Below are 21,657 nucleotides of genomic sequence, written 5' to 3' on the forward strand. Positions count from 1 at the left end.
ACTTGTCCTGCAAACAGCAGAAGTCTGCAGATACCAACTGGAGCGTTTCTGCTCAAGGCAGCAGACCTTACCATGAGCCGTCTGTTCATTAGGTGGAATTTTCTCTCTCAGCTGAATTAAGTATTGCACATAAGCACAGGCACAGTCCAGTGTCACATAGTGCTTGTGCTGGCGTGGGTGGTGTCCAACTGGTTCTGGTGGTCACTGGGAGCACAGTGGTTTGTCTCCAGGCTGTTTCAGCATCCCAAGCTGAGAGGCTCACAGAGATGTCCCATATGACTCCTAAACCCATATGGCTCCTAGACTCCTAAACAGCACCTAAACTCATTTGCTCTGTTTTTTTTTTTTTTTTTCCTTTTCCTTTGCCCACAATCAACTATTTTTCCAGGTCACAGGTAGTGCCTGGAAGCTGTTGTTTCTGTGCAGGCTGCCTTGAGCATAACATTTTTCTTAGAAACTTCGCTATGTTGTCACTCTCTTACAATTTCTGCTATTTTTTTCTTTTAGCAGACATTAACAATTGTTATTTTATCACATGCTTCTGTTCCTCCAGTCTTCCTTGAGAAAGGATCTATTACAGGAAATGTCTCCCCTCAAGGAGCTGTACCTCTGTAACTTTAAGATCGAGCAGCGAAGTTTTCATGGTGCAGAAGTTTGCCTATGGTATTCCCAAGAGGTTTGAGACCTGCTTTACTTGTAACCGTGAGATTGCCTATGTGTTCGTCAAACTCTCCTTCTTCATTTTCAAGGGAAAATATTTCATTTTTACTCTGAGCGTGATATTCCAGTGTATTGGTCCTTTCCATAGCACTTCTCCTTCCTACGGTAAGTTTTCTCCAAATGCTGTGGAAGAAGCTTGTGGAAGCATCTTTTGCTCTACTATTTCTCTGTTTTACTTCCATTTTGACAGCGATGGTGTCCTTCGCATTTTCAAAGCACTGATTCAGATCACAACCTTGGTATCACTCATAATGTTTTTGCTCAGTCCTTGGAGAGGTGCTGCGATTTTTGTGGGAATATGAGCATAAATCTTGACAAGCAGGTCACCAACCAATTTTTTCAGAGTTTTATACTTCTAACTATTTTACTAACTCCACTTACAGTGAAAGTTTGGTCTGATGACTCCTTTTTCTGAGATGTGATTAAAACCACTTGTTTTGTACTAGTTTCTATTTTATCTTGCTCGGTTCTACCTTTTACTCCCATTTCTTGTGAGAACTGACCTGACTTGAGAATAGTTTATGGATGGCCCTTTATTGCAATTCTTAGCAAATTTGTTATTTGACACAAACCTGCCTACTCACTCTTTTGCAAATCACTTATTTGCCCCAGGTCTTGCAAAAAATCAACTCTATTAATGCCTTCCACTTATCTGGGTCTCTGCCTGCCTCTTGTTCCAAGTCATTGTATATCACTCGCTCCAATACTCTGTATGTTTACAATGCCCACAGGAATGGAAAACCAGACAAGACACTGTAAACTAAATAGTTTCCTAATTAACAAGTTTAATCTAAAACACCCCAGCATCTCAGCCTGGGGGAAGAAAGGGGAAGGAGAAATGTGCTATCCTTGAAAACGCTCTTCCTGTGTTTATTTTGAAGGCACAGTTATCCGAAACCATATAAAATTACAAGAGCATAATTGTGTCACCATAGCCGGAAGGTTGCTCTAACTTACACCTCTAGCTCTCCGCAGTAGTTTGAAGTGTGTCTTGCTGCACTTGTATCCCTCTCAGTCACAGCTCCTTCCCTTTTCCACTGTGCTTTGTTGCTTTCTTTCCAGCCATTTAAGACCAAGTGCTATTGTCCTCTTTGCTGCTGCCGCTGCTGAAGCACAGCAAGACTTTGAAACAGTCTCCATGACAATCAGAGATGTGCAGCCTGGATCTTAATGGGAGCGATACATGGCTGTGACCACATCCTGAGGAGGAAGGGTATGTAGATGCTGGTGCTGGAGGTTAAAAACTGCTGGTCCCTCCCTCCTTTTATGACCATGCATGGGTGCAAGGGAAACCCTCTTTGCTCTATGCATCCACCATATTCCCTTTTCTGGAGATGTTCCCCAGGGGCTGATTTTGTCTGGTGTAAGGTTTAGAAAGGGATAAGAAATATTAATGGATGAATGATTATAGTATCATAGAAAAATGGAACTGAAAGTGCAGCGCGTGGAGATCAAAATGAAGCACAGTATCTGTCTCTGAGCTTTTGAATGATATCGAAAAGGGAATTTATTCCTGCTTTTTAACTTATTTCCTGTTACCAATGTAGTTGAATTCTGGAAACATCAGTTCCTTATTATTATAGCAGTATGTTGTGTTTTGGTCAGTGTTTTCATGCAAAATGAAGTTTTAAAATACAAGATGTGCTAGTTTTATGGACTTCAATCATTCATGCAGAACAAAGTATTCAAATACTATGATTTAAAAAGTAACGTCGATGACAGTGGACGTTTTTTTCTTGGTCTTAGGATGTTCAAATAAGGACAAAAGCTGCAGAATGAAAATGAACATCAGTTCTCTCTGATTGGCAGGATGTGACTTCTATTATTTTCACATTGTCCATGCTAATGTCTTTGCCCATTGCACAAATGTGGTAAAAGAGCTTTAGGCTGATACTGTTTTAGTTATCATAAAATTCCATCTTCAAGGCAAACTTCAGTCGCATTAGTTTGAGATTCTCTCATTAGCAGGTTCTTTGTGTCATGTTCAAGCCAACAAACATAATTAAAAAGTATCCTGAATACTGAAAGACCGGACATTTGTATGTCATTTTTTAATGGACCATGTGCAAACAGCCGTCTGAAGCTAGTGAAGGTGAGAACTGCATAGCATGACATATGGTGAATAAAATTGATAATATTGGAACAGTAATGAGAGCTATGTGATGCTCATGTATCTATTAATATCTGTATCCACATACACCCCCATGTATTCTAAATATACGTACAGTAGCTCTAACTTTCAGCAAGTAAAATGAGAATCCATAATGCAGTAGAATGGAAAGGACATGAAAATGAAAACAAAGACAAAGCCACAATAAAACTGAAGCAATCAGGGGGAACAAAAGAAAAAAAAAAGATACTTATTAAAATTCATTCTATAAAAGGAGGATTGTGAATGTAGGGAGCTATTTCCAGTGAGAAAATGTTTGAGGGAAGCTTCTTGGGTTTTCTGCAGCAGATGAAGTATCTGACCCCTCGTGTACTGTGACCGTAAAGGCTGTCTCTCAGGAGAAAGGGAGTAAGCTAGGATAATGTTTGAGCATTTTAGGATGAACAAAAAGCATTTTCTTTATCTTTCTTAACATGCCCTGCCGCTGTTAGTTCTAACCCTTTAGTAAATTCTGCACGCTTACTTTGACCTTGTCTCCATCTAGATACTTCGGTCACCTTTTCTGGTGTGCTAGTCGTCCTTATTCTTATTGACTGGTGCCAAACATTCCATAGGCTTCCTCTTTATGTACAATTTTCCTTTTTCCCCAGCACATTCTCTGAGAGATTTTAATATCATTCTGAGGCTTCATCCATTTATTTTCACCAGACTCCCATTCCTTATTTCATTAAGAACACAACTTTACCTGCAAATTCTGCATCTTCTTTCTTGCTGGAAATAGGCTTAGCGAGAATCTCAATGAGGTCTACATGAGAAATACCCAGAAAAATCTCTTGAGAGCTTGAAATAATTCCAATGCAGAAATTGCTGTAAGTCCTGTGTTGCTAGGAGGGGAATAGGTCCTGGGAAATAGGCCCTGGTGGGAGAGAGATTTGACCTCCACATTGTAGGATCATGTCTCAAACAAATAATATGCACACCTGGCTCAAAGCCAAGAGAGCTGGTTGGGATCAAGGCCTGGGCAATTGGAGGAAGAGCCAGGACATTAGGAACTGAGCCCAAGGTACAACCAAAAGAATGAGGGAAATAGGAAGACTCAGCAACCCGAGACTGGCATGGATCTCTAGCCAAGTCCAAGCTGTTATGTCTATTGTACCTATCGTGAGACTGGTCCAGAGATAAAAGCCCTCTGGGTCTGTCTCACAGACCTTTTCTTGACTACTTTTTGTTCCTATTCCTGCCTCTATTTCCATTCTTTTCTTGCTTGCTGATTGCAGCTTTTCAATGTTTGTGTCACGTTCGTGGTAACTGCTCACCATGTACATTTCTAATTTAATCACTCCTTGGGAACTAGCTCCTCTAGTGCTCTCATTTGTGCTGTGGTTCTTTGAACTCCCCTGAACCTTATCCTGAGCTGCATCAAAAGAAGCGTGGCCAGCAGGTTGAGGGAGGTGATTCTACCCCTCTACTCTGCTCTCGTGAGACCCCACCCGGATTAATGCATCCAGCTCTGGGGCCCTCAGCACAAGAAGGACATGGACCTGTTGGAGTTGGTCCAGAGGAGGGCCACAAAGGTGATCAGAGGGATGGAGCATCTCTTCTGTGAGGACAGGCTGAGAGAGTTGAGTTGTTCAGCCTGAAGAAAAGAATGCTCTGGGGAGACCTTACAGTGACCTACAAGAAAGCTGGAGAGGGACTTTTTACAAGTGCATGTAGTGATAGAACGAGGGGTAGTGGCTTCAAACTGAAAGAGAGTTTGGAACTACATGATCTTTAAGGTCCCTTCTAACCCAAATCATTCTATGATCTGTGAAAATCTGACTAAAAATGAAGACATATCCCCCACGTTACACCTCAGTCTTGCAGAGAGTGATTCTTGCTGCTCTGTGTTGCTGCATCTCTGCACACGCACATACAGCTTACATTGACCTTTTCTACCGCCACATCTCTTAGAAGCTTGGAAGTAACTTGCTGGGTTTTATCCTCTTAGTCCTTATCAAGTTTCTGTCATCCAAAACCCTCCCTCTTATAGAAACCATCTTCCATGCTAATTTCCCCCTTCTCTTGTGCTGATGTTCTTCACTGCATTTTTACAAGGTGATTCTTGTTTTGTGATTTTTGGCCGGTGTTCCTAATTACTCTAATCCCTCTGTCCTGTTTCTCCAGCCTTCCTGTTTTTCTTGTCTCTTCTCAATTTAGTATCACCCGTGAATTTCATTACTGTGCTGTTCACTCCTCTTTCTAGCTCATTACTGAAGTATTATATAAGGCAAGACCCAAGACTGATCCTTAAATATTTACCTGTCTTCCCTATAAACCGGTACTCTGCCATGTGTTTATTAGCCTTATTTTGGTCTTTCTTCTAGACTTCAGACAAGTGAGATTTTTTTTTTCACAAGCAGGTTCATTCGAGCTCTTTCAGATTTTTTTTTTTTGTGAAACGTAGGAAGCAACCTTCTATTCTCATGCTCTCCAGTTTTATGTCAGTGTAGCTACTTGGCTTTGAGAGAGAGGATGATCAGACCAATTGTTCAAAGAAATATGGCTGAAATCCAAGAGTATTACATTTATTCTGTTCCATTCATCCACTAATTTGGTAATTCCATAAAGAAGTGTTGCCTTTGTCAGGCAAGATCTATTCTTTATAAATCTTGTCCCTTATTGCTCATCATTGCATTATTCTCTGCAAATGAAGTGACTATTTCTTAAGACTTTTTCTATTGTTTTTGCCAGGGTTAGAAGGTAAATGTAAAGCATTGTAATTAGAAAGATTTTTCTTCTTCCTTTTATGAATGCTGAGACAGTGCCACATTTTCTTTTCTGTTCAGTGCTGGGAGAAGGGCAGATAAGGGAGTAGTTGACTCCTTCCATTCTTTAGCTCTTCCACGTGTGGTGTGTGATTCCATTCACATGATGGTGCAGGAGATGTGGTGCAGTGTGGCCATCCCTGCTGCTTCTAAACCTCAAGACTTTGCAAAATAACTTACAATGAATGTTACTGCAGCTTTCAGAGAATCCAGGAGATAAGAGTTGTATTGTGATTGTCACCTTAGTGTCTCTGATTTCAGTTTGTCATGACTGATTGACTGCTGTCAGGTGAAGTGCCAAAGGTCCCCAAAAGATGTGCTACCAGAGCTTGAATGTCTTATGCCTATGTGCCTATAGCAGAAGATGCAGCTATAAATGACCAGAATATGCTTAGTTTAAACACTGCTAGAATTGCCCCATAATTTCTTCCTGACATATTCGGCAGTGGTGCCCAAGCTTGAAAGGTAAATTAAGCAGTGCTCCTGACATTACTTTGACTCTTGTTACCACATGAGCAATAAAACTGATTTTTCAGTTCCTGTGCTACACTGTACATTTGACCACTACCAGACATCTGCAAATACAACCTCATTTTCAGTGTAAGATCTTAGCTCAGCCATTTAAAAAGTAAAGTAAGGTTGCCTTGAGGTAGGGAAGTGAAGGTGTCTAAGAGGTACGGTTGACTCCCTGGACTGGTTTGAACTGGTACGTGCTTTAATGCATTTAGAAGAACACATTTATTGTCTCCTAAGAGAAATGTTAAAAGGCCTGGAGGGCAAGTTCATCCAGAGCTACATGTCCTAGAATCCTAATCTGGGATGTTATGGACTCGTCTGAGTACTCACCTGAAAAGACAAAATTTACTTTGGAAAACTAGGTTTACCCCAAAAAATAACTTGTGGTGTAAGTAACTCAGCCATCTGTTTTGTTGTTGCTCTTACTTGGTGGTGCTGAGTAGACCTTTGCATTGGTGTCCACAGCTGTGCAAGCTGCAGCTGGGAAAGGACAAGGGCTTAGGTTTTATTGAGATTCTGTATCTGCGAATACGTCATGTTTTGTTTTGAGATTGTGGGTTCTAGACATGACCAAACATTCTCTGAACCATGGGTTTTCATTTACTTCACATCCAACTTGGAAAAAATATACTGTTATTACTGAACATGGACCTATTGGAACTGGTCCAGCGGATTCCATGAAAATGAGGACAGGCTGAGAGAGTTGAGGTTGTTCAGCCTAGAGAAGAGAAGGCTCCGGGGAGACCTTATAGCAGCCTTCCTGTACCTAAAGGGGACCTACAGGAAAGATGGGGTGGGATTCTTTATCAGGGAGTGGAGCGATAGGGCAGGGGGTAATGGTTTTAAACTGAAAGACGAGAGATTTAGATTAGATATCAGGAAGAAATTCTTTACTGTGATGGTGGTGAGGCACTGGAACAGGTTGCCCAGGGAAGCTGTGGATGCCCCATCCCTGGAAGTGTTCAAGGCCAGGCTGGATGGGGCTTTGAGCAGCCTGGTCTAGTGGGAGGTGTTTCGGCCCACGGCAGGGGGGTTGGAACAAGGTGATCTTTAAAGTCCCTTCTAACCAAAACCATTCTATGATTCTGTGATTCTATAAGTATTTTTCCTTTCCAGTGCCCCACAAAATGAGAACTGTAACAGCAAAAAATGCAGTTAGCCACTACTGAGCTCACTGATAATCTCAGGGTGAAAAGCCACACTTAACAGTAGCTTTATCTAGGATGGAGAAGTGATGACTTTACTTTGCGTTATGAAGTTTGATTGTGCAGAAGTGGATTTACATCTTGCTCAGTTGCATCCTGATGTGGGAAGGACAGGGTATACAGCTAAAGAAAGTAGCCAGTGCCACAATGTTATCCAAAGAGATGACTGACTATGAACCAAGACAGACTAGAACCTTGGCTTTCGAAAATATTAGAAAATACTATTTTTTGTGTCCATGGCCTTTCAAATTACATATGTTTATTTCTATTTACAATTATGTATATATCTATATATATTTCTCTGAATTGAATTGCTTAAGTTGAATCAATACAATGTGTTGTCTACCTCTGTTGTGTCTGTTTCATCGTTCTGCTGTCAAACCCTAAATGCAAGCGAGTTCATTTTTCCTGGTAAATGTAAGATCAAAGGAAGATCAAAGCAAAATCTGAGTTCAGGCTCTAATTTTTGCCTGATCACACCCAGATATTTTCCTCTGTGCTGAAACCAATGTCAAAAGGAGCTAACTAACTGGCTATACCATTTCCTTTGCATTATCAATTGGCAGTTCAAAGGTCTCCTCCCAAATCAGAAATAAACCCTCTTTGCTACCACAGGGCATGTTAACCAAAGGTATCCTTGCAAAATAATCTTACAGGCAGAAACAGAGTCATACACAGACCCTACCTTGATCTGACCATCTGCTTCAGAGTTTTTTCTGGGCCACCTGTGCCAGCGGACATCCAGCTCAGTGGATTGTACTGCAGCATAGGGCGCTAAGTGCAACAAGAGCAGAAGTTGCTTGCACTTCTGTTGTTTTTTTTTTGGCATGTACTACTTTCTCTAAAGAATTAGTTGGATCCTCACAAAAGCTGGGAAGGGGGATCAGATCTATTGTCAGTCTCCTGCAGTCGGTGGTACCAGGTGATTCAGATGTAAGCATCATAAACTATGCAGTAGGCAGATCATATGGCCCACACATTTGGTATTATTCTAATCTCTGAAAGCTAGGTTGTTTTAAGACATGACATTTAACATCCCCCCCTGCTAATGTTGTTAGCATTAACTGTTATAGCTCTGGAAATACTTCTTGTGCAAATAAAAATCTGCTTCCTCCTTTAATTTTGCTAAGTTGCTTAGAGCACAACAGATGTGACTAATCCTAGCATCGTAAAACAATATGTATTTTATAATCAGGAAGAAATGCATTTTGGTCACCAAATATATTGAAGTTTAGGCTTCCAAAGAGGTTATAAACAATAATGTATAAAACAGGATATATCTTAACGTAACAGCAGCTTATAAAATGAATTTTTAGAAGTAACTTCCAAATTATCTTCAGAAGTGGAAAGAGAAGTGGTAAAAATATTTCAGGTTCCACAGACACAGACACTGGTTCAACCAATTAAGAAAACAGCTGTGTAGGGGGAGACCCCAAAAATTCTTTAGGGAAAATCAACAGGCAGCATGGTCTCCTGACAGGATTACATTTCCCGGTAAATGACATCAAACCTCAGAAATCTAATAGAGGCCAGTGACTAGAACAGAGCTAAAACATGTTTCAGGTGAAATGACTATCAGAAATTGAACCAGATCATTACCAAGAGAATTAATGTTGCTCCCAGAACAAGGAAGGTGAAAGTTCTGTAGCCTGGTATATAGTAAATGGTCCATAGCAGAAAATTCCTGGAAATGCTAGCCTGAGCTGGGCCAGTAGTCATTCGACCATTTGTCCCTCTGGTGTAGCTACAGGCGGTGCCCAGGCTCTGCTCCGAGCAGCCGGGTCTCACATTGGGACGCCTGAAACCAAGGTTGTCTCCGGCAAGGTCAAACTTGGAGATGCCAAAAAAGTGTCTCTCTCCCTCGCTCTGCCCATGCGGTATGGTCTGACTTGCATTCCCACCGTGATGGAGATCCTATTTACAGTATATTCTGTGGCCATCCAAAATGTGACCATGTATGTTTCCCAAGCAATCTCCTTCAGACTGCACTTGGGAGAAGCAGGTGCAGAGAAGGGTTCCTGTGTATTATCGGGAGCCTTCCTAACATTTCCTAGGAGAAAAATAAGGCCTCATCTACAACAGGAAAAACCCTATAATCTAAGTATGCACATTAATTGACACAAAGTGAACACGTTTTGTAATTCCATTGTAGACAATCACCTGTGAATTTTTTTACATTTGTAGATAGAAAAGGAAACCAAGGCGCTTGCCACGTTCCTGTCGCCTCTGCATTACAGTCAAGCATAGACTTTGGCACTTCAGAGAGAGGGTTCATTTGCATCTTCCAGTGCCCAAAGGTAAAAGATTTTACTAAGAAAACTGTATGAGAACAGTATATTAAAAATAAAGCAAAACAGAGGATTCATGCTGTCTGCCCCGTGTGCTTCAAGAAGCCTGCACTGGTTAAAACCTATGAAGACTGAAGGATTAGAAACGCAGCCAGAACCAACCAGAACTCCAAAGGGCACTTTGGTACAGGACTTAAATTTCTGAATGGAAATAGAAGAGACAGTGTACTTTGCTTATAAAGTACAGGCACTAATTGAATGTGATTGGGTCCTGCCACTTAATAAATTACCATTCATCTGCTGAGGCTTCATAAGTATGTGTGTACATGCTCTTAGCCCTCCCTGTCTGTAGAATCAAAAAAATGTATTAACTTAAAATGTAACTTAAACCACCTTCACAGAACCGAAGCTGGTGCGTGTTGGTGTTCAGCTCGGCAAGGAGCATGTGTACGCTCATTAACAAGTGGTACCTTGTCAAAGTGCTATGAGCTCTTCACAGATCTCAGGCTACACAGCGACAGGTGTACGAGAAGCCGAGGACACAGAAAACTCTCACTGGGCTAAAAAGAGTGCAGCTCTATTGATCTGATGCCAGCTGAAGATTGAGCCTACTGCACTTAGAGAACAGAGATATCTACTTTGGCTTCTCCAATGAAAAAAAGTTCAAAAGAAGTGGTAAACTACAGACCCTTTTTCTGGCTTTCATTCTAAGACTCGGGAAAGCTGGTGAGGGACAAATAGAGAACACTTGGACAGACACAGATCGGTTAGAGACTCTCAGCACAGGCAGATGAAAGAAGTTCAGACTTAGCCATCTTGATTAATCTCTTCCAGGAGGAGAAAGTGAGAACAGAACAGGGTGAGTGTGTGGGCATCCTTCACAAGGACTTCTGGACAGCCTTCGATGCCCACTGAGACAATCATCTGTAAGGATAACAAACAAACACTGATGTTGAAACGCTCAGCTGGTTTGCTAGCAGGAACCAGAGACGGTAAATGGGGCAGAAGGGTAGAGAGAGACAGTGGGATAAGAGTGACAAGTGGGAATATGTTGAGCCCGTTCTGTTTCTGCTATATATAGGAGATAGCAGTTATCTTACAGAAGGAAATGTAGAACAAGATGTGTGGATTTGGAGATGATGTGGAACTGACAACCTGAGAAATACCATCCGTAAAGGAAGTAAGTCGAAGATGCTGAGAAAACTGCCGTATGTTTAAGATATGAGGGATGAGCAGGCAGTGCAAAGCAAGATGGGGAGACCAGAATACGGTGGTGCAAACTGTGTTCATTTGCTCATTTAAAACCTCGATCTTGTTGCAGGGAAGCAGCTCGGAATCCAGAGGCGTCACTTGGTATGTACACTGAGGGAAGAAACCCCAAGCCCAAACAGATCATCAGAACACTTTTGCAAAAAGCTAGAAAGAGGAGAAGTAACTTAGTTTTCAGAGAATGAAGAAAGTTGTTGGAGTTGAAGAACAAGTGAGTGAACATCCTTGGAGTCCTTAGTCATTTTTGTAGAAGTATGCCAAATGACTTTTCTGTAGTGGCAATGGTAATTAAAAGTGCAAAAGCAGCACTGCACTGGAGGCTCAGCAGCCCCCCAGGCAGCTGGCATCGATACCCGAGAAGTGGCTAAGAAAGCATTTCAGCTGGCCATGAAGGGAGTCCGAAATTGTGTAGCTAATGCTTTCAATGCTTTCTTTTGGATATGGGCATTTCAGCACATCTTCATACAGGCCTACACCAGGCCATATATAAAATACCATGTATGCATTGTTCATCTGGAAAAACAGTTAACATTCCCATGAGTGCATCTATGCCATTTGAATGGATTGTATGCCCCAGTGTAATTTAATCCGACCCCACTGCCTTGAAATCACAGACCTTATTCCTCTACAGCTCAACAAATCTGAATGTACCCAAGGCTTCAGATACAAAATTTTCAGAGTGGAGAGATTGTCGCTGGAGCATGTATGAGATTCAGTGATGGACACATGCAGCCTACACAGCCCTCCCATTCACACTGCAGGGATTTGGGCTCAGACACAGAGCCTGGAAACTCTCATGGAGACTCGGCAGTGGCACTGAAAAGGGGGACAGGAGCAGTCAGGTCAGCTGCCTGCTGAAGACACTAGGAGGAAGGTGAATGAGGTTTGCAGCGTGGAGAGCAATAGTGACTGGGCTGTGATAACATAAAAGGAAAGCACCAGCCCGGGTAGAAAGAAGGGATGATGAATCTCGTGTAAGGCTTTTTTCTCAAAATATTGACTATGGTTGTTTGGATGCTGCCCAGCCATCTTCACAAACAAACCTGCTCCATTGACACTGATGCTTCTGTGCCTTCTACTCAGCTTTTCTCAGACAATGAGGGTCATGGCAAAGTGAGGCTGAAAAGAAGGAATTCTGCCATTTTCTGAGCTGAGAGGAGCAGTGCCAAGATCAATACAGCATGAAACAATCATCGGACATGGCCTAACAGCAGCCTCCGTTGCCTTCATTGCAACAATTCTCTGTGTTTCTGGATCACCTCTGGAAGCAAAGGAATGGTTTCCTTGTTGTTACAAGAAATAGCCATCAAAGTGATTTTAATGCAGAAAAACAAAAATGGCAAAGGGGTTCTGAGGAGCAAATGTTGTGAACTCCTGTCTCAGGTACAAATAAGGGAATTGCTGCTCTTAACACTATGGATCAGGGATCTTCGTGTGTTCCCACAGTCCTCACTGATCCACGGGTAAAAATCCTGGCAAACATTATGTTTAGGACAATGTCATGAACAGCTCTTTTCCATCCACAGAAGTTATGTGTTTCTACATTTCATGTTTTACAGCAGTTCTGTCTGGGTTTATCCCATTTGGTGTCCTCAGAAAGCTCTCCCGAGATCCTGCTCCCCAGTAATGTAGCTAACAAATCAGAGACATGCAGTACTTTCTGCTCAATTAAGAACAGAAAAACAACCCTATCCATGCAATATCTAGCCTGTCGCTAAGACTGGTGCTGAGCAGTTCATACGGATGTTTGGTAAAGACTACAACAGGCAGCCACAGAATGACATCTTCATAAAATACATTTCCTCCTGATCTTTGTTATTCAGTTTACACATGGTCATTGCCCAATAGTATGTGGATTTATTAATTATTTTTTTTTTAAAGAGGAAAGCTGCATCCATCTATGTGTGTTCCCTTCTACATAAATGTGAGCTTTTTTTGGACTCTCTCTGTCACTAAGTGAAATCTTTCAGCAGGGAGAAATCTTGCAACACCTCGTTCTGTGCTAGCTGCCCATCCTGTTCTTCCTTCCCTACGACTCTCCTTGGGACCCTATGCGTTTATTCCCTGTCACCAGCTAACTGTTCTCCATCTCTGAAATATTAAATACTGGCCTGGAGATGTGCCTTTGTGGAGACTGCTCTGCTATCCAACCCAATCTTGTGAAATGAGGAGGGTGCCACTCCAGCAACCCGACTATCCAGAGGCGAGTGGGGCAATGAGAGCTAACATGGTAGGGCAGCTAGGTTGGTCGCAAAATAACCACAGCTTTATAGCCTCTTTTAGTTTTGGGCTGGCCTACCAATTTATACTCTAAGTGCAGTCTTTATACTCCGCGTTTACATCATAGATGCTGTAATCAAGGTCTTCTCTTCTTCTTCCACTGACCTTTTCTGTGGCCTTAACTAAATTGCTTTACCTCGCTGGTTCTTTAATTGAATTATGTTCTTGTGGAGTATGATGCCTCTTTAATGTTTCAGTATCATGACATTGACTTGTTGTGACTTTTAACCTCCTAACATAATTAATGATAATGAAATGTAACTAGCTTAGAAGAATCAAGCAGTTTTCTTATGGCCTTGATTTAAAACGTTTTCCATTCCATGATGATCTGAGATTTTGCCGTGTTTTTGAGGAAAATATAAATAGATTTGTAATGTCACACACTGGAAAAACTTTCAGAATAGTCTATGCTTACACAAACACTTTTAATATCACTTCGCTCTTCATGCTCCCGTAGTCTGCCAGTTTTACACAAATCTAGTCCTGTCTAATTTTTTCCTACAAAACAAGCTATTAATAGAAGATGCTTTTGCTGCTCCTCTGCACTAATCATTTGTTTGCACACAAAGATTACTTACAGACTGCTCTTTTTTTTCAGCTGATTTAATTTGTTTTAAAAAAATCTAGTCGATTATATAAAAGAAAGAGACTGTTGTACCTTTGCAGGTGCCTTTGACCTGTTTTGTGGAAGGATACAGTGGACAGATCTCCAAAGTTCTGTATCCTGTACATTTGCTTTTCACTCTTTTTTAACTTTGGTTGCTTGTATTATCTTTCCAAAGCTAGTGCTTCATTTGTCTTTCAGCCAGGGAGACTTCACCTTTCCAAAGTATCTTATCCATGTTTTTACTAGGTTTCTCTTTGTCATGGTTTAGGCTTTTTACCTCAAACCAGGACACTCTTATAATGCAATCCATTATTTTTAAAGGCATTCAACAAGCAGAAGAATATCACTGTGCTCAGAGTAGATATCAGAACTGGTCAGGAAAATGATTGTTGGGGTGACTCTGACATTTTCAGATACTTTGGCAGGGTAGATTTATAGTATAAGAAAATCTCTAAGTTCATCCATGCCTCAGGAATTCAGGTTTCACTAAAACGCTGAACTTCTCCTTGTTCACATGGTCATGATCTCCTGCCCTTCATATAAATGTGTTGTTACACATATCTACAACGAAGAGAATAAAACAAGACAAGCTGTAGCCAGTAGTCACAGTGATGAGATTATTTTGAACTGCCTTTAAAGTTTCTCATGGTAATGACTGGCAAATAGTTAAGTTTTCTTAAAAGCCTGAGGCCAATACAATGTAATGGCAACAGTGAAACACAATGATTTCCCAAATAAGCTCTTAAAACAGAGGAGTTGCAGTCTCTCAGATATACAGAGTTCACCTGTCTTTAATTTTAAAAACCCAAAGAATGTACAAATTGTAGAAGCTCGTAGTCCCTTGTTAATTATGCTTTGTGTTTATATAGCAGCTCTATCTCAAAGCTCTCTCCAAACATAAAGACTCCTAGCACTTCTTTTATGTAGGTATTATTATCCCTGTCATTATCATTATCACATTTTCCATTTTATAGGTGGTAAATGAGCAAAATCACACTGTGAGTCAGTAGCTGAATTGGGAATAGAATATCGTAGTCCTGACTTTGTCCCTTGCTTTAATTTCTCACTAACATGATTGTTATTTGTGAGTTGAAGTGATACAGATTGTGTTCAGTGTAAAATCTCAGCGAATAAGCAGGATTCTTTTGATTTGCAAGATTTTTGTTTGTATAGCTTTCATACTAATATTTTTCAGCTGTTGGTCTGGCTTTAAGTAGCTAATAGGAGATGCTGTCATCTTCCAATTAAATATATATCAATACATTTTGTTTAATATGATACAATCTGCATAATAGACTGGAACAGCTCAAATGAAGCTTAGTCTATCAAGCAATGAAGTATTTAACTATTTAGGTTGAGTCCTATTCTAGTCATACTAAAAATCATTATGGTAATCTATGGAGAAATGTACTTTTTTAAAGTGGCTGTTTTTTAAAACGACAGCTGTTATTAATTAGACTTTTTTTTTAAATGCGAAAATACCGTATGTGATCACTAAATTAAGTTAAAGCCACTTGTCAAATTAATTTTTTTTTTAAAAATCAGAACAAATTTTGGCTGATATGAGGCACACAAATATGTTCAGTTGAAACACAACGACACCTTCATGAACCAGACAGTTAACCTCATTTTCTCCTTTTCCAGGACTGTTTTAATCTGGAAAGGCAAACTAATCATTTCATTGGCTCAAACTAGGTAGCTTAGCTTCAAAACATCCCCCTACCAGCATCCCGTTACTTTGTTCCTCAGTCATCAAATGTCATAAGAAAGAGAAAAAAAAAAAACTAAAAAATTGTGATGAGGGGTTATTCAGAAGACCACAAGATACAGTCCCGTGAGAAACTGAAGATGCCCTGAGAACTGAAAGCATGGTCTTCCCATAAAGAATGGTCAGACATTCTGTAAGACATCATGACTGTACACGGTAAAAATCCTATCCTCTGCCAGTGGTCTGTTTGCCTACAGGTGCAAAGTTCTTGGCGAATCTTTGTAGAAACCCATACTTGCTTAAAAGTCTGTCTTTCCAAGGAAACAGATCCCCCACATAAACACACAAAGCCTCCTTTCCTACCTTCTACTTGCCTCAATTCTAAAATAAAAAATATTTGATGCTTCCAACAAACAAGATCACTTTCAAGGTGACTTCTCAGTGCTATGTTTTGTGGATACAACAGTCATACACACAATCTTTATACATCTAACAACTGTGGAGAATAAATCCTAGTCGTGCAATTTGTCTCATTAGTTTTCTGTACTAACAAGGTTGCAATTCACAACATTTGTTCTGTGCCATGTTGGCACTTTACAGGCTGATCTTTAATTCATTCTTCTTTAATGACCTATCAATTTGCTCATAAACCAGACCGCCGGCTCTCCTAACCACTTTATTAGACAAGTTACAGTGTATTCCTCCCTTCCCTTCCCTTCCCTTCCCTTCCCTTCCCTTCCCTTCCCTTCCCTTCCCTTCCCTTCCCTTCCCTTCCCTTCCCTTCCCTTCCCTTCCCTTCCCTTCCCTTCCCTTCCCTTCCCTTCCCTTCCCTTCCCTTCCCTTCCCTTCCCTTCCCTTCCCTTCCCTTCCCTTCCCTTCCCTTCCCTTCCCTTCCCTTCCCTTCCCTTCCCTTCCCTTCCCTTCCCTTCCCTTCCCTTCCCTTCCCTTCCCTTCCCTTCCCTCCCCTCCCCTCCCCTCCCCTCCCCTCCCCTCCCCTCCCTTTCCTTTCTTCCCTTTCTTCCCTTCCTTTTGTTTCTTTTCTTTCCCTTCCCTCTCTATTCTTCTTTTCATAGAAAAGACCAAATGCGATACAGGTTCTTATTCTCTCTCAGCCGTGTTTCTACATTTCCCGTCATTAGGAAGACATCCTGTCCTCCTGGTACCTGTCCCTGAGAGTTTATGACATACTTTAATACATGCTTTGTGGTAAATGTCCAACTCTTTCTCAAACTTGTGGGCTAAATATGACAGGCTGGAAAGGACGTCATAGGAGTGAAAGTGGCAGGTGATATATTTATCTCTATATATGAGAAATACTATAGCATTTCTCATGTTTTTTCATGCTATCACAGTTTACAGAATTTTTAAATGCGCATTCTCGTAAGGATTATTACATATCTCTCTAACCAGAGCAGCTGAAACTGCATTCCGTATCAAGTCCTTATAGGCCTGTGATTGAAATGACAGATGATGTTTTTATGTTGTATAATTTTCGGTTATGTAATTCCAATTTCCTGTAATCTCTCTTCTCACTGCTATGTGTTGCTCCCCAAATAATAGCTATCTACAATTGTCACCTCTGTGCTGTATCTCCTATGTTTCACCTGCTCTTCTTTATTCTACAAAATGCATTCTCATGCTCACTTTTGCCTATTCTTTTGTTTTCTGTCCTGCAAACTCAGTCTTCCCTTTGCTTTCTGAGCTTCTCTTTTTCACATTGATGCTACTTCAGCGTGACCCAAAAAGGTGGTGAGAGGTGGGTTAGCTAAACTGTACCCCTGGGCCCCTCAAGGCAAACAAAAATATTTGTGTCGTAGCAATGATTTAGAGACCTAATTTTCACTTCTGAGCTATGAAGGTAAGAAGTAGGAAGCGGTGCTAGCAGGAAAGAATGGCAATATGCAGGATTCCTCCCAGTTCTATACGCTACAGGCACATCTTATCTAAGTACACAGAGGAAAGTTATGGTACCAATACTTTCTTTGAGCACGTGCAAAATAGTTAAAAAGCCTCCTGCTATCATGCAAGAATGTTGCCACATCCGAATATGTTTTTGTAAGGCTTTAAAAAAAGTGGTCACTCTTATGGAGTGTTTATTGCATTGGTATTTTCTCCTTATTTCCAGCTGCTGCTGCAGTTGTTTTCATTTTATTTTGGAGACAGGTTTATATTCTCTCAGAGCATCTCCTGATAAAAATCAGATAATTCAGTTGCTTTCCCAAAATGTTTTCAGTCTAATTTCAGACATGACATGGCGAAGAGCATAACAAGACTTAGCAGAAGGAGACACAGAGAGAGAAAAACAGAGAGTTCAGTAATAAGACATTACATGGTTCTCCAGGAGAGACTAATACACTCTGTGGTGAAGCAAGTTTAAAATGAAAACACAGTAAACAACTGCTCGCTTGCTGATATCACCGGAAAAATAAGCACTTCTAAGACGAATGATGCTATTTTTGTACAAATGGACTATTCACAAGCACATCCTACATGGTATCAGGTAAATGCCAGGAACAACAAAGCGGAAACGTTGAACTCGTTTGTCTGTCAGAGTCTTTTCTCTTTTAAAATCTGATCATATCATTCATCATAAGATGGAGGCCTCTCGCCATGGAAGGGACCGTCCCTTTTGCAGCCTGGGGAAGCTCCATTTGCCATGTGGGTTTTTGGGAAGGGGGGGAAGAAATGCCTGCAAGGGGCTGTTGCTGAAAGGTGCTGGATCCAATCCGACAGGCAATTAGTGACATATTTAGTTTTACCTTCGCTATGGGCAGGTGGTCATATCCTGGGTTGGATTTGAATACAAGGCACGGGACCTTGCAGAATAAGACCTTCACATTTCTGATCCTAGTTTGGAAAATATGACCATAAAGAAATTTTGCACTTAAGAAGTTTGGGGGTGATACTGTAATTAAAAATTAATACTCCTTCCCCCCTCCCCCAAATTACAGCCTCAGAAGAAAAAAAACCACTGCAGTGGTATAAATCTAGTAAAAATTATTTTTATGATTAAGTAAAAATTCTAAAATGAATTCAAATTTCTGTAAGAGGATGGTCACTTATTTAACATCCTGGCTACAAGCAGGGTGGCAGAGAAGTTGAAAGAACAGGGCTACCCATGAAGGCTTGAACCCATGCAACAATAAGAGAAAAAGGCATTTCCAGCAGTTGGTATCAGGATTTCCTTTACTATTGTGATAGTTCATGTACCAGGGGTCTCTTGGGTTCCTAGGGCCCAGGAGATAAGAGCAGAACAGAATAATAATGAGTATTACTAACTTCCTTCTTCACACAGTAGTTGATTAAAGAAAAAAAAAAAAAAAGATTATAAAAGGCCCTGGGCAAAAATTTGAGCTATGTACTTTGCTGATGAAGAGCGCAGTGAGTCTGGAGTTGACTGAGCATGGATTTTTTCTGGTAGAGCTAGAGGTAAATGGCTTTGTCATCCATTATGCTTTCCCAGCTTTCTTAGATCTCCTGCCTGGAACAAAGCCAGGACGTTACGGGCAGCGGGATGGTTGTTATGTGCATGGAATGAACAAGAAAATCTCCCGTCTCAGGCTGAGCCACGTGCTGCCTGGAGGTGAAAGATCCAAACTCAAGTCCCTTCTCTACCAGCCTCCTGTCTGCAGACAGCAGCCACCAGGCTGCTATCCTGTGGGTCCCTTTCGCATTGTTGCAGTTCCAGTTTGTCTAAACATCTGTATGGATGATATGAGCATCTATCAGGACCGCTCTCTTCCTGGCCCATGGGATAACCTATGGAAGGTGTAGTTGTTTCTTTCTCTCCCCTTAGCACCCGCTGGTGGGATGGGAAGGTGCCCTGGATCACGCGATGCGGATGCAGCCCTGATGCTGCACAAACCCCCCACCCCCTGGGGCTGGGTCTGACCCTGTCGTAAATGTAATTTGACTGAACAAGTGCTTTATCCCATATTAAAGGCTGGCGTGAATGATATGTTGAATTAGCTCTGAAATGCATTCAAACCGCATTAGGGGAAACAGGTGAGAGGCTGCTAACATGAAATCAGATTTAAATTGTGGCTTTTTACGCTTAAACCTCTCTCCAGTCTAACTGAGCAATACAAGTTTCTTTTTTCTCCCTCAGTGATATCCACTGGTATGGTCAGTTTATATTTTGCCAACCACCAGCCATGTTTTCTATTTAAAAAATATAATTAAAGTCTGCTCCTCTGAATTCTCTGAAAACTCTGTAAACTACTAAGAAGAGCAAAAAGATTAAATCTGAAAGGTCGTTACTCTGATTCTGCTTTTCCAAAACGTATTATGTAATGAAAATATAAATAGCACATTTAATACACAATTACAGATAAAATCCTGCCCTTCTTTCCTCCCTTTGTATTAATTTTACCCAGATCTGCCACTCATTAGTAGATGTATGTATGTTGCAGATTTAGAATTCTGTTGTCATAATTAAACTGAAGATCTGTGCACTCGGTCAGGCATGCCCAATGTTGTCGATTTATTTCTTCATAGTCTGGACCCATATTCTACTCCTGGTGCCTTTTAACACCCTCTTGAATTCAGCAAAAGCTTTGTAACCTTCCTCAGTCAGCATCACATACATCCTTTTTTTTTTTTTTTCTCACCATCCCATGTGGTAGGTTTCTCCTTTACCAGAACAAGAAAAGATTTTTTTTCTAAAGTAAGAATAGAAATTGAATATGTAAAATTGTCTTTAAGCTTCATAAGGAATCATCTCCTGAGAACAAAGTAATTGTGAGCCCACATCACACAGACTACCCTCTTCTAGAAGGTGTGGGGAAAAGAAAGAAAGAACATCTGCTTCTGAGCTGGGCAGCCTGGGAAGCAGCATTGTTGGACATAGTCGAGCTGTTTCCCATCAAAACCTCTCAAAGACACTTCCAGGATCTTTGCAAGACGAGCGTTTACACGTGCAGGATCTTAGCTGACCTACCAGTGCATGTGAAATACAAATCTACTTTATTTTGGTTTTAAAATTCATTCTATTTACAGTGTTAGGGTTTCAGACCATGTTTAAATCACTGGGCTTCATCTATAGTAGTGGGAGTATGCAGAGTCCTAAAAGGCTCTATGCAGATGGCCTTAATCCCGTGGGGAGACTGCAAATTAATAGGAGGATCATTGGCATTCATGGAGTACTTGGTCTGTCTGGCACATGATGACAACAATCTTGGTGCAAAAGGGATCATGCATTATTCTATATGCAACCAACTGCTAAATTTAAACAGTGGTGGGACAATAAATTTTTTTTTTTCAAGAAGGGTCATTAATAGCCAAGGGCCTGAACCGTCAAACCTTTACTTACATGAACTGTCTTTGCTCATGCAGGTTATCTCATTAGGCAACTGCCTTGGCGAACAAGGCCCTTCTAATGCAGGGTTTGAGGAATTAGCATCTGAAGGAACGACTTCTCTAATTAACAGATTAAAAAATGTACAAAAGTCCACTTGGGGGATTTGCAAATACGTATGCTGTCTGCTTCTTAACAATGTGAATCCAGAGAAAATTGGGAGTTACCAAGGTTGTAATGAGTACAAACATTGTTGTAAAATACAAAAACTGTCCCCTTAATATAATATCCCCTATGACACAGCGGCCGATCCTACTTGAGCAAGGAACCTAACCTCCGTAAATGTCATACTGCATATATACTACGGGGAAATTCACTATAACTTATGAGCAATTTATTCTTGAAAGAGGGCACTCTTGAAGATATCATGTCCTTTATTTTCATGCTAAATAAAGGAAGGGTTTTTCATGAGCACATTATCCATTGGAAATATATACTTTTTGGGAGGTATTTTTATATTAAAATCTAATTATATCAGTTAATCAGAGAAAGGAATGATGCACAGCTAGTGGTCCGTAACAGTATAGATTTCCCCCCCCCCGATTTCTGAAACTCCCTGTATTGTGATCATGGGTATTTGAATCCAATACTTTGGTTGGCTGGCAGCCAGTATGAACCAGAATGCCAAGGTATATATAATTACATTACAGTTATTTCCCCGCTTCTCCACAATGCTTCTCTTCTGACTCTCTCTTTCATTAAAAATTGTAAAATTAGTTGCCAGCAAGAGCAAGAACTGCCTCTGCTTTTCATTTCTTTTAGCTGAAGCGGAAATATTCCAAAATTGTACA

The sequence above is a fragment of the Chroicocephalus ridibundus genome, chromosome 1 (genome assembly GCF_963924245.1).
Source record: "Chroicocephalus ridibundus chromosome 1, bChrRid1.1, whole genome shotgun sequence".
NCBI classification, from domain to species: Eukaryota; Metazoa; Chordata; class Aves; order Charadriiformes; family Laridae; genus Chroicocephalus; species Chroicocephalus ridibundus.